At 38.1% G+C, this 12,822-nt stretch overlaps 1 protein-coding gene across 4 annotated transcripts in view; it reads right to left on the bottom strand.

Annotated features, from left to right (window-relative positions):
• The window catches only part of ANKFN1 (ankyrin repeat and fibronectin type III domain containing 1), a 105,081-nt gene that overhangs the window by 84,615 nt on the left and 7,644 nt on the right, over positions 1–12,822 (bottom strand). The window contains exon 2 of one of the 4 annotated variants that reach the window (XM_039716454.1): positions 3,510–3,611. The exons of the other annotated variants lie outside the window; for them this stretch is intronic. The gene's annotated coding sequence lies outside the window, so the exon portion shown is untranslated. The remainder of the gene's footprint in view (positions 1–3,509; positions 3,612–12,822) is intronic. 4 annotated transcript variants of the gene reach the window in all.

Genomic DNA, 12,822 nt, shown 5'->3' with positions numbered 1-12,822 from the left:
GTGCCAAGAGAATGACCAAGGTGAAGCTTCTTCAAATTATGAGACATTTTGCTTTCTCAAAAATACAAAATTCATTTAGATAGCTCAATGAAAGGATGCCGTTTGGAGTTTTCTTGTTTTACACAGAATGAGCTGCCTTACATTGGTTTGGCTGCTAAAAGTGGTGGAGCAAAAACCAAAGATTGTATATAATTTTTGGTTTTCAGGCATTATTTTTTTGGCAGACATAACTACACACATTACAAGGTTCCCAGATATTCCTGTCATTTTGAGTGCCTAGTTTTAGTGAGTGTTCTCTCCATATTCTTCTAAGATTATTCAATCCAAAAGGCTTTTTGTACTAACACCTAGAAAAACATCAGGATTTTATTTTCATCAGGATATCTCCCGGTGAGGGATATCCAGAGAGAAGAGATCCAAAGACCAGGATTTCCCACAGGTAAATGAGAGCTTTTGTTGCAGGCACATGTCACATGTTCTGTATTTCCAAAGGCTATTTCCCAGTAAACCAAAGCGTTATAAACTGTGTATTTATAATCCTGCTGTAGAACAAACAAAACCACTACACCACGGTGTGTCTGGGTCAACAAAATTTGAAGGCTCTACAATAAATTTTTAAGCATGAACACAGCAACCTGAGATATCTCTTAATTTTCTTTGATCATCAGAGCACTGAATTATACATTTCCATGAATATGATTTGTTTTTTTTGCTGTCAATATTCCCACTAGAAGAGTCTTTTCCACCAGCTGATGGTCACATCCTGGTTTACCTTATATAAACTTATGTATTTGGGAGTATTTTATGTTATGCTAATTTTTCCCAGTATGTTTGTTTAGACATGCATATCTAACTTAGGTGTCTTCATCCTGTTACTTATACAGAGAGTGATAGTGGGCTTTGAATCAATTAGTTGATTTCAACAGCAGTGAAATGTCCTTATGCAATTCAAGTTTCTCCTCTGTAAAAGGAGAATAAAACCTCCTTCCTTTCCTCTCCTCTCTATGTTAATTTTAGGATTGTAACTTCTTCTGAGCAAGAATTCTGTTGATCATTGCTGGTTTAGTGCCTACTACAATGGGTGTCTTCTCACAGTGGGGTACTACTATGCTACAAAAAAAAAAAGTAAATATTACTGATGGTAAAAATACAGCTCATTGACTAAAGGTGCGTGAAAAGAATTTTGTCCTGTAGGACATCAAAGTTCTTAAAAATTCATATGTCAAGTATTTCCATCTGAACTAAATTAGTTTTGTAGAACTAAGATTTCATGGCAAATAAAAATAGTATATCATCTTAATAAAAGCATCATGTGCAAAGGGAAAATAAAAGCAAGAAAGATATAATTTTATAGTACTTGCACAGTTCTTCTTACTCTGCACTGAAATTCAAAACTACCAAAGAAGCAGCCATCAACAGCCACATAATCAATCTCCTGCAAAGCTGGTGCTGGTCTCCAACTTATTTGATACAAAGGACAGTGGAAACAATAGGAAAGTTTGCAGGAGTGCAGTAAATAACTCTAATGCTTTGAATTGCAAAGGGTAAGCAGCCTACCAAAAGTATTTATCAAAGTCATATTGGGGGAAAGAAACATCACCAAGCAGAACAGTGCAAGCCAGATGCTTGGAGATTAAATGGGGTCAAAAATTCAACCCTAATTTTCATAACATCCTCATAAAAATTCACAGGAAACTGCTTTCTGAACCTGTTTTGGAAAAGATTTTTTTGAAAGTTAAAGGGGAGTTGCAGAATGAGATTCTACTGAATGAGGTCAGAATTACAGGGAAGGAGAAAAATAACCTGTTCATTAAATAAAAATAAGAACATAAAAATCAATACAGAACAATGGCTAAAAGTAGCTGACAGTAATGTCTAGACTTGTGAGATCAGATTTACATGTTTCAATTTCCACTGGTGTTGAAGGTTCAGATCAGTCAGACCTTTAATCTTTTCAATGAGGAAACCAACCCACTTCACTTTTGTGAACTCACCAGACTTACACCTAAATATAAAGTTAAAAAAAAATAGGCTTTACTAATATTTTCAGTTCCTTTCAACTCTAGTGTCTGTCCCCTTTATATACACACACTGTGCTTGTGCCTCATCCTTCAGTTCTTTAAACCCAGGTGTAAAGAGTAGAAGCAAGGCTCTAAAACACCTCACTTTTTTAATATATATAAACCCAACTTAAAGTCTATTGAATAAAATGGAAGATGACCTAGACTGGCAAAAGACACAACATCATCTTGATGAAATAACTGAGATGGAATCTCTCCCACATGGAAATACCAAGATACCAGAATTCTCAAAAAAAACCAAAAAACAAAGTTCATATTATTCAATAACTCTACAAATAATGAATGATTTTTTAGTACTTAAAGGAAACAGATTTTTCAAGTTCTCAAGATGCCCTGTAGTTGCCATTCCAAAAGCCATCTGACATTTTCTCTCACTGCTAACAGTTCCTGTGCCAGCAGCACTAGGACAATGCTCACAGCAATGACAGGCATTTAATTTTCAGGCTTTGATGTTGCAAAACAATGCAGCAAAGAGAAATTAAAACTTAACAAATTGATTGACAATTTTCTTTTAGACTCTTCTCTTTCATTTCTACAATACCAATTTACCTCCTGCTGACTTGCAGAAGAAGCACAGGGTAATTAATTTGGCTTAGTGGACAGTGAAGGAATACAGAATGCAAATATGACAGCCATAGCCTTCGTGTATTTTGGCTGACACTTGGGCTGTATTTATTATCTGTCAACAATTTGCATGAAAGTGTAATTTCTAAAGCAAATTAATTTTCTTAAGAGCAGACAAAGAAGTTTTTAAAAAGTAAAAACCAAGCACATCTGAACATGCTGGCCACATTCTTTTAGTGAACAGAGAATTTAGTGAGGTTATGATATGTTTATAGGATGTGCAGTGTAAATAATCCATGCAAAGGAGTGGCTACACAATGCAATTTATTTCCATCAACAATTAAATAGTCTTCCATAGTCAACTTTCTTTTCCTGTGGACATTCAGGAAATAATTTTCTTCTGTATTTCAGAAGAAAAATAATCCTTCAATAATAGTGGAAGTGAAGCACAAGTTGCAGCTCACCCTGAGGTAGTCAGAGTGTTTGCAGGGCAGGGCTGTGTTCAGTGCAGCTCAGCCAGAGACTGCCCTGTGCAAACCTGACCCTGGGTCCTGCATCAGTGCTGGGCTCACTCCCAGCCCCAGGCACGGCTGCTGCTGGGGGTCCAGCCCTGAGCCCATCTCCTGCTCTGGAGCAGGGCTGCATTAACACACGTGCTGGTGTTACCTGAGCACAGGCACGTACAGCTGGGGAGTCAGGAGCACTTTCTGTGACAGCAGAGCTGGTTTGAGGTGTTCCTTCCCTCCCTCATCTCTCGTTCATCCATGCTATAACAACTCAGTGCTCTGTTTCTACAAGTGCTTCAGCTGAATGGGAGGCAGAGCCTTTGGGGTTCCTACAGTAAATCCAGACTGCAATACTTACAGATGTGCTGTGCAACACCTGGGCTGTCAGCTCAGCACCTGGGAAACGTCGTGTCAGACCTTCTGGGTGGGGATCATTGCTGTGCACATAGAATAGAGAAACCTGGGTGTGCAGGGAAAAAACAGTCAGAGCTTGTGGAGTGGGTCGGGTCCTTCCTGAAGGATGTGACTTACTGAGTGTACCTGGAATTGAAAGCACTTGTGGTAGGGAAGGACTGCCCAAAACATCTGGAGAGTGCCAGCTCTACTGCAGGCAGACAACAGCTGCAGTGAGTGCACTCAAGTGTTTCTTGTAAGATCTGTTTCACTGAAACTGCCAATTGAGGCAGTTGCTGATGCTCCAGTTGGCTTCTCATGGTACCTGGATAAAATGTTTTACTATGTCAAAATATTGGAAGCAAAATGTTTGAAGCTAAAGCTTTCAAAATATTGGAAGCTTTTCACCTAGAAAGGAAAATCCTAGAAAGGAAAATCCCATATTTCTTCACAGTAAATGCCAGCATGAAGAATTGTTTCCAAATAGAAATTCTTGAGTTACTGTAATGATGATAATATTAAAGCATGTTGTGACCCAAGTACAACAGCTAAACTTTCCCATACTGGAATTGTGAGATGATGTCCATGTGTACAGCATGGACAATATTTCTTGTAGCTGTGGGATAGTTAATTTCTCTCTTTGTATCCCTTGCTACTCTGTAATTACAGTGTAGCCTAAAGGAAGCAATCTCACTGCTCCTCCTCTCACTACAGCTTGACGCAATATTGAATGCTTGATCCAGAATTATAGAATTAACTTTCTTTTTTTTTTTTTACAAAATAACTTACTGTAAGATGAAAAGGTTGTACCAGGGAAAAGAGCCCACAGAGTTTATGACTTAAGCTTAAAAGCTGGTACAAATTAATTATTCATCTTGAAGCTAAAACAGCTTGAAAAAAGGTTTCCTTTGACAGTCATCCCTTTATCTAAACATTTGGCTGCAGAAACCTAAGAAATTTACAGTCCTTCCCACACACTACACTTTTGTCTGGAAGCAACTAGAAATGCAATTTTTTCCTATCATATGTACAGAGGAAATAAGGAGATTATAAACTCTCTATTTCTGCCAAATTCATTTTGCCTGATGTGCTATTTTGGTGTTAAAATACAATTGGAATGATGGTCTTTGCAGACAAAATTAGAAACCTGATATTACACTTACGAACTAATATGGTAAACCTGCCCATTCAACTTATCTTACTGAAAATTTTGGTGGTGCTCCTTGTCACACACAGGGTACAGGGGGTCCAATTTCGGTGGTTGAGGTTAAGAAACAAGTGAGCAGAGAGGTGGAGCAGCAGTGTGGAACACTGGATAACACTGGAATTGGGAGTGAGGAGACTCCATTTCTACTCTTTTTACATGACTGTGACCAAGTTGCTTCCTGTTTCTCTGACCCCTTCCACCCTCATCCATCATCTGCCTGCACAGCAAGCCTGCCTTCTTACAGGCAAAACCTAAGGAGACAGAGTCTGTAGGTGATCCTGTAACACCAATATTATCTGCACAATGCTTCTTGCCTGTGTTTATTAAGACATATTACCTCCATTATATTCTATGGTTGATTCAAGAAATGGCAGCACATTACTGTCAGACTCACAGAAAACATTATTATAATCCTAACTGCCAGTGGCAAAATAGTCTTACAAATACGTAAACCATTAATGATGCTAAAGACTTGTTGTTCCCTTTATAGTCTGTAAATCTACCACATATCAGATGCTAATGCATTTTCAAGCACCAATTAATGTAGTTTATCTTAGTTATTGAAGTGTGTGAAAAAGCTGGTCTTTGGTCACTGCATATCTGCTTACTATTGTTTACCCATATTTTAAACCCACAATTTCATCTATTGTTCTTCTATTTCACATAGAGGTTGATTTTTATGGAAAAAAAACATCTGGAATTACTGGTACTTGATAGTTTCATTGTCTCAAACATTTGTAACTTTTATCAACAATGTAAAGAGGGAACGGAAGTTATGTTCAAAGCTAATAAAGACTGCTCTAAGGATTGTAACACAGCTTTCTAAGAATGTGAACAGTAAGAAAAATGGCAAAAGATAACTGGAGCTCTGTCACCATTATCTGAAGACCAAAATGGCAGTGTTTATTACACACATACTTAGCTATCAGCTGCCACACAATCTCTTGAGCCCCATGTCAGCTCTGATCAAAACTCCCTGGTTACAGTTCATGTCATCAGCAGAGTCAAATGCAATCTGCTAAACCCTAAAATGTGTTCAGCATTCTGGCCCTAACCCTGGAAACCATTAAGCACATGACTTTCTTTAACACCTCAAAAGTCTCAGTATTCCAGTGAAAATGAGACCACTTAAGTACTTGAAAATTAAGTGGAAGCTCAGGTAGGCTGCTGGATCAGGACCAACACTCCTTGTAGATCTAACCACTAATTCACATCCTTGTTTTTGGTTCCATTTCAATCACCAAGCTTTGTGCAGTGCTTGGGACAAGAGCTTACAGGGAACTGCAGAAGCAGTTTATTATCTGATAATAAACATGAGAACAAAAGGGTACAAACCTAAACTAATGAAAAATCTATTCTGAGTAATATGATGAGTAGTTTCTATACTTCAGGCACCCTAAAATACACAAAGGTACTGCAGTAAATAGTCATCAAACATTTATCTTTAAGATGGAATAGCTCTACCAAAATTACTGCTAAACAACAGTGAAAGGAAGTGGCTTTTTTAAACAGAAAATGTCTGTGCACTGCCATGTCAGGGACCAGGGGTCGTGGGCAGAGCTCTGTGTGCAGATTTCACTCCAAGTGTCACATCCTCACAGCACCAAAATCACTGTGTATGTGTGAGGCAATCTGTTCATGTGCAGCATCTTTTCTCCAGAGCTTTAAAAGTTCAGAAATCCTGAAAAAAATAGTTCAAACTCTCTTTATTCTGCTCCAATAGGTTCCTAAGTAAAAATAATCCAGGCCCATTAAGTATGATTTGTTATAGTTTTATGTGTGGCCCATAGGGTCTCATGGTTTTTGCTTGATAAATACATCCTATCTCTCACTAATGTCATAGTTGAAACTAAAAATAAAAATGACAAAATATAGTTTGTCCTAAAAATTTACCACTTACAACTCCATTCAAACAAATTTCATGACTGGAAAACTCAAAACAAATTCTCTTTTTAAAACATAGTCTCTTTAGAATGTAAGACTATTTTACGTGTTTGGATTTAAGAAGTAGAAAATAAAGCTCAGCAGAGCCATTTAATGGGAACAATCTTAAGGCTTGTCCACACAGGAAGTTAAGCTAAATTAGCTGAAAGGTGTGAATTTAAAGTGCATTAAGGTAAAGTGAACTACAGTCACTTTATTTCTGAATGAGAACATTCACACCAAGCTTTAATGCACTTTAACTAATATACTTTAAAATCATATCTTTAGTTAATTTGTCTTAACTTCCTGTGCAAACAACTCTTCTCTAGCACTTACTGAGAACCACAATATAGATTGATGTGGTTATATTTATAAATATGCCTATTAACCTTAAGACTCTGAGTCAAAAAAATTTGGGATGTTAAATAAAAATAAGAATTATGTCCTTGCATGAACTTCCTAGTGCTTTGAGAGTGCAAACAGTCCTAATGTTCCTAGTGTAAACATGCCATTAATTTAACCCTAATTTATAAAAAAGTATATTAGCTATTCAGAGCCAGGTTTAAAAAAAAACCACAATCACTTGCATATTGTGACTATAGTAGGAATTTATTTCTGAAACAAATGAAATGTAAATAAATAGAGAAAAAAGTTATGTTTCATGAAAATACAGCACATGTGTTGAGATTCACCAAGGCACTCTGAATATAAAGGATTTTACCAGAATTAACTTGTAAAAAAAGGCTCTAAAATGCTTTATTTTCTAAAGGGTGTCTGAAAGCCATAATTATAAAGGATACCTCAAATTATTTGGAGAATGCAGAACAAGATTTTGCCTCAGATAACCTGTGAAATCAGTACTGTGTTTTTCCTACCACTGCTCGAGTTCAAAGAACGTTTTCAGAAGCAGTTCTTGTAGAAAGAGATCAGGGATGTCCTGGACACCCCACGTTTGCTTAGAGGGAGACTCAGTGCTCTGACAGAGCAGGGGACAATGGCCTGGCACAGCCACCACTGTGGGGATTGTTGGGCCCCACAGATCAACACACTGAGCTCAGCTACCAGGAGTAAAAACAGGAAAAAAAATATGCCCTTTGCCAGAGCAAGAAAATAATCTGGTTTTGCAACCAATTTGGAGGGCTGACATTGTGTCCCCCAGTACACAACCAGCCCTGGGTGCAGCCCCACACAACCTCAGGGCTCTGATACCTTTCTTTTTTTTTTTTTTTAAACTGATGATGGAGAGAATGGGATAGTGGACCATAAAAAATGAAAAACATCCTCTTTTAAAAGAATGCTAAAATAATACAACCAGGGGGTTTTGAAGCATAAACTTTTTATGAAAGAAATCTGCTGCTCAGCATACAGCACTTTTTCTAGTTTATCAATTCACAAGTTCTACGTGATTCAAGCAGCTGTTCTGACTGACAAGGCTACAACAGAATAGGGATGATAATAATATATCCATCAGGTAATAAATGATTAAGTATTTCCATCAGCCTTCATGAATATTTTGAGGTGTTCTGTATTCTCAGAAAAGTTATTTTAGTTCATAGAACTCCATCAGTTAAAAGCTTCTTTAACTGCAGTGATCATTTTCTCTGACAATTTTGCACAGTAACACAAACTCAGAGTACTGCATTAGCACAGGTGGCAAAGGTGCAGCCACCCACAGCTCAGCACGATGGAAGGGACAGTCCTTGCCCAGGTGTCCTGGTACTCTGAACATCTGACAGCTTTTTCTGAGTGCAGACTGTTGCTTTGGCAGCACATAGCCTTGAATTTCAGCTGGAGTCACAAACCTCTTTTAGTCCCTCATGTTTTCTGATTTCCCCTCCTGGGCAGCCCATGGCCTGTTTCTGAGCACTCAGGCTAATGCAGCCTTTGGGCAGGCTTCCCATAGCTCAATATTCTGCATTTTGTGCTGCCATAGCTTTTAAATCATGTTTCATTTTTGTGATGAAAGCCAGCCACAAACCTAAACTCCCCTGTATAAACTAGAAAGGCTCACCATTAGGTTAAGAGTCCCAGGCAGAGGCAAAAGCATGTGTGTGGCAAAAATGAGCTGCCTGTTCCATGGACCCTGTTTGTGTAGTATCTTACTCCTGTCACACCTCACTTGGTACTTTCCCTTCACTGCCAACAGGTTCTCTTTGGAGCCCTTAATTCTGGTATATGTCATGGAATAAATCCAGGAGAAGCAGCGGTTGCTGCTTTTGCCAACACTACAGCAAATGTAGGATTCCTTCAGGATCCTCCTGGTGTTTTCCCTGAGCTGTGGCACCCACAAGCTAAGCAAACCACACAGCTCAAGGCTGTCAAGTGAAAATGTTTGGTCGTTTTCTGTTCATGCAGAAACATTAAGAGTCCTAAACTTTTGGGGTCCCATATTCTTTCTTTCAAGTTCCCCCAAATTAAACTGTTAATATGGGGACATACCTTAATCTATTAAAAGATGCAGATCAATTTTCATAACCTCAGATACCACATCAGAGAAATACAAAAAAACCCATTCAAGCATCAAAAACACTAAGGGCAATGCACCTGAGACAGGCAGATGTGTCTAATTCGCACCATCAAGCACTTTACAAGCTAAAACTTTAACTTCAGTGATTATGCCTGAGGCATTTAAATGGTTTTAAATTATAAGTCTAGCAGAAGTATTTTTCTAATAATAAGCCATTAATTCTGGCAGTTTCAGACTGTCTGAATCTAGGTGTATAAACTGTAGCTGCATCAATCAGTGCTGTGTGTCTGGCTATTTCAGGCATTCCTTGTTAGTATGAAGAAAGAACAGTTTGTCCCCTAAGCACAACAGCAGCTGAGATTCCTGTTGATTGATAACTAAATGTGCCGTAGTGAAAATATATTCGGATAGAGCTGGAGAGGGAGGCACAGCAAAGACGTAATGGGGGCGGAGGAAGGAGGGATGAAATTGGCCACAACAGGAAATTCCTGCTCATGAGTCTTCCAACTAGCTGACAAGATGGATTTCATTCCTGCAGGTAACAGTGCCTTTATATTTAATCTTCTACAACATCTGTAACCATGCAAATTCTTCACTGTTGTATATGCAAACTCAATTACTGAAAAGATGATCTTGCTGCTCAGGACATTTCTCCACTGTACATTCATGTTGTTTCATATACAGAATCCACTGATGTCAACAAAATTGGTGTGTCCCTAAATACAAAGGGAATTTACTCTAACAGTTGAAGAATCCTTTACTGGGAAGATGGTAATTTCTGAAAACCTGAAGTGGTTCATTTAGAAGCTTGTACTGTTTATTTCCAGAGACCCAATGATTTTGCAGCTGAAAACTGGAAGAAGTTCACAGAAGTCACCATAATTAAGTTGAAGAACCTTACTTTAAAAGATGTACAATTCTAAATAGGAAAGGAGTATTTTTTGCTGTAAATGTCAGTCTCAGTGTTCTACACTGTGACAAGTGAACCTCAACCCATTTTCCAGTTTGGTGAAAATTTCAAGCTTTGGGTTCTCAGTTAGTTTTTGGCTTTTTAGTTTCTTTCTGATCTTTGACAGCCTGAAAACAACTTAGAAGTTTCAGAGCAACAGATTTCTACCATTTGCAAACTGTGAAAATTTACGCTCTAAAACATTGACAGCATTTGGCTCAGATCCTGATTTCATGGAACAAGTAGGCAAGCACCACTAGAGCAGTCAGTAAGACAAGACTGGAATCTCCAATTGCATAAGTCTCTTTTCTAGCATTCTTTCAATCAGTATGGGAAAATATTTTTTCTCCCAAGCAGTAAAATACTAAATTATGCACTTATGTTAAATAGATGCAGTCTTGTTAATGACACAGAAGTTTAAAGTGTAATAAATACTTATCTGAGAGGCAGAAAAATCCTGTAATCAAAATGCTGATGTAATCAATCATGTAATCAAAATGCTGATGATAGCTCTGTTGGAAGATGTAGTGAGGAAGGGACAGCGAGCCCACCTGTGAGCAGTTTCCCTGCTCCAGTTAAAGTCATGTCCCTATGGAATTCCTTTGGAAAACAATTTAGGAGAAGATCAGACTGCAACAGTTAAAATGAAGAGATGCTCAGGTGCCTGGCTTATGTGAGACATTTCTAATCTTTTTGAACCAAGGCAGAAATTATGGTCCCACTCCTACACCAACAGCAGTTTGTTGCTTCACTAAAACAGAATTACTAAATTCACTAAAACAGAATTACATCCAAAAATCTCCACTTATCTCATAGAGGGGGCTGCATTTCATTTTCACAGTTAGCAAAAAAATTTTTTTTGCCACTTTTTCCTAACACGTCTGACCAAGTATGAACCCTCCCCACAAACCATTCACTAGGAGAAACAAGGCAAAAATCATATTTCACTCATGTGCAGATTAGTCAGATGCAAGGAGGGGAGGTCAGCAACCAGTGATTGTCTTACAGCACATGCAAACAAACCCACAAAGTTGCTGATAGGCTATTTTTACATTTCTACTCATACAAGTTTGGTCATGGTTTCTCTAAGGATGCATAGCTGTCCTCATTTGAACTTGTAGAAGATCTCAATATCCACTTGTATGGATCGTGTTTCCTTTCTGTTCAGCCAGATGGAAACTGGGGCTTTTTTTTCTAGCTTTGCAGTCTGGATTGCAAGCTGAGGTTTGCTTGGCTTTTCTCTGTTCCTTTATTTCCCTTTCATTTTCTGTTGCATTTTTCTATCTAGAAAATTACTGCAAATTACTCTGGGACACAAATTTACAACACACCAATTCCCGAGCAGAAATTCCCTGAGTTAATCTGCTCACTATGCCCCAAATCTTTAGGAAGTGGAATAAACTTCCTGGTACTTACTGAGTGTTCTAAGTGATCACACAGAGTTGCTGCATTCTCTAGCACACAGATTGACACTTTAGCTCCCTTTGCAGAATTTTCCTACTATCTATTAGCTATTACCTATCTTAGGTGACATTTCAAAAATATCTTCAGACAGGTATAACCTGTGTCTGCTGGTGCCTGGTTTTGCATGTTAATAATCCAGTTCTTCCTGTACAAATCTCTGAGTCCAACCTTTAAATCAAGAAATGAAGTGACTCCCAAGAAAAACAGATTTCTAAAAAGTCACTGTTTTAAAATACTCCTTGTACAGGAGAACAAGCTCTTATTTTATGAAATGCCTACTGATCTCTCAACACTCAGAGCTGTCTCACACACAGGGAATGCTGCCCCACATTTGGGGGAAGCCATTATCAGTGGCCATAGTGAGAACCGTGAGTGAGAACTTTTGGAAGCTCTCCATTCCCGTTTCAAATTTAACCAAAGAACAGGAAACCATTAATGGTGAATTTCACCTGTAGAATCATGTACAAACTATTAATGATTCATTAGGGGAAGGCAATTGATCTGATTGACTCTACTCTTCTAACCCTGAGTCGATTTTTTTTTTTTAAATTGTCTACAAGAATTTCCCTGATCTTGCCAGAAAGACAAGGCAGCAGAAGTACTTCAGTAAATCTTTGGACAAAACCTAGGAGTGTCTCCCTTCAATTTCCCACATTTACCAAACGTGATGCACATTCTGTGTTGTAGCACTGAACTATTGAAAATTGACAATGCAAATTCAGTAAAAATCATAGGATCACAGAATGGCTTGGGTTTGGAGGGACCTTAAAGCTCCTCTCATCCCACCCTGCTGTCATAGGTAGGAACACCTTTTTCTAGGGCAGGTTTCTCAAAGCCCCATCCAAACTGGAACTGTATAAATGACAAACAGTTACTAATTTTTTTTTTCAACTCTACAAAACAGAGAACTACGGACAGAAACCAGTATTTCTAGAAAGGAGAAAAATTCTGGATTTGAACAAAATTATTCTTATGCTTGCCACACAGAAATCTGAAGGCAATGATAAAGACTGTGTTGAATGCAAAGACTGAACTAAGGTCTGTGAAGATGCCTAACATAATAGATTTTGCATGAGGGAAGGAATATACACTAGAGAGCAGTTTGGGTTGGTTTTTTTTTTCAAAATAAAACAATTTAGTAATACATGGACACACGGCTTGCATTTTTTGTTCTGTTTGTTACGATACTGGTATTGCATTTCAGTTTTGGGGAAATAAAGGTAACTCCAGTTGAAAAGACTATTGTTGGCAAGCTCAAGGACACAAAC

Source organism: Passer montanus, unplaced genomic scaffold, assembly GCF_014805655.1.
Source record: "Passer montanus isolate IOZ18808 unplaced genomic scaffold, ASM1480565v1 scaffold35, whole genome shotgun sequence".
NCBI lineage: Eukaryota > Metazoa > Chordata > Aves > Passeriformes > Passeridae > Passer > Passer montanus.
Note: the sequence above shows the minus strand (reverse complement) of the source record. Positions and strands in the feature narration are given on the sequence as shown.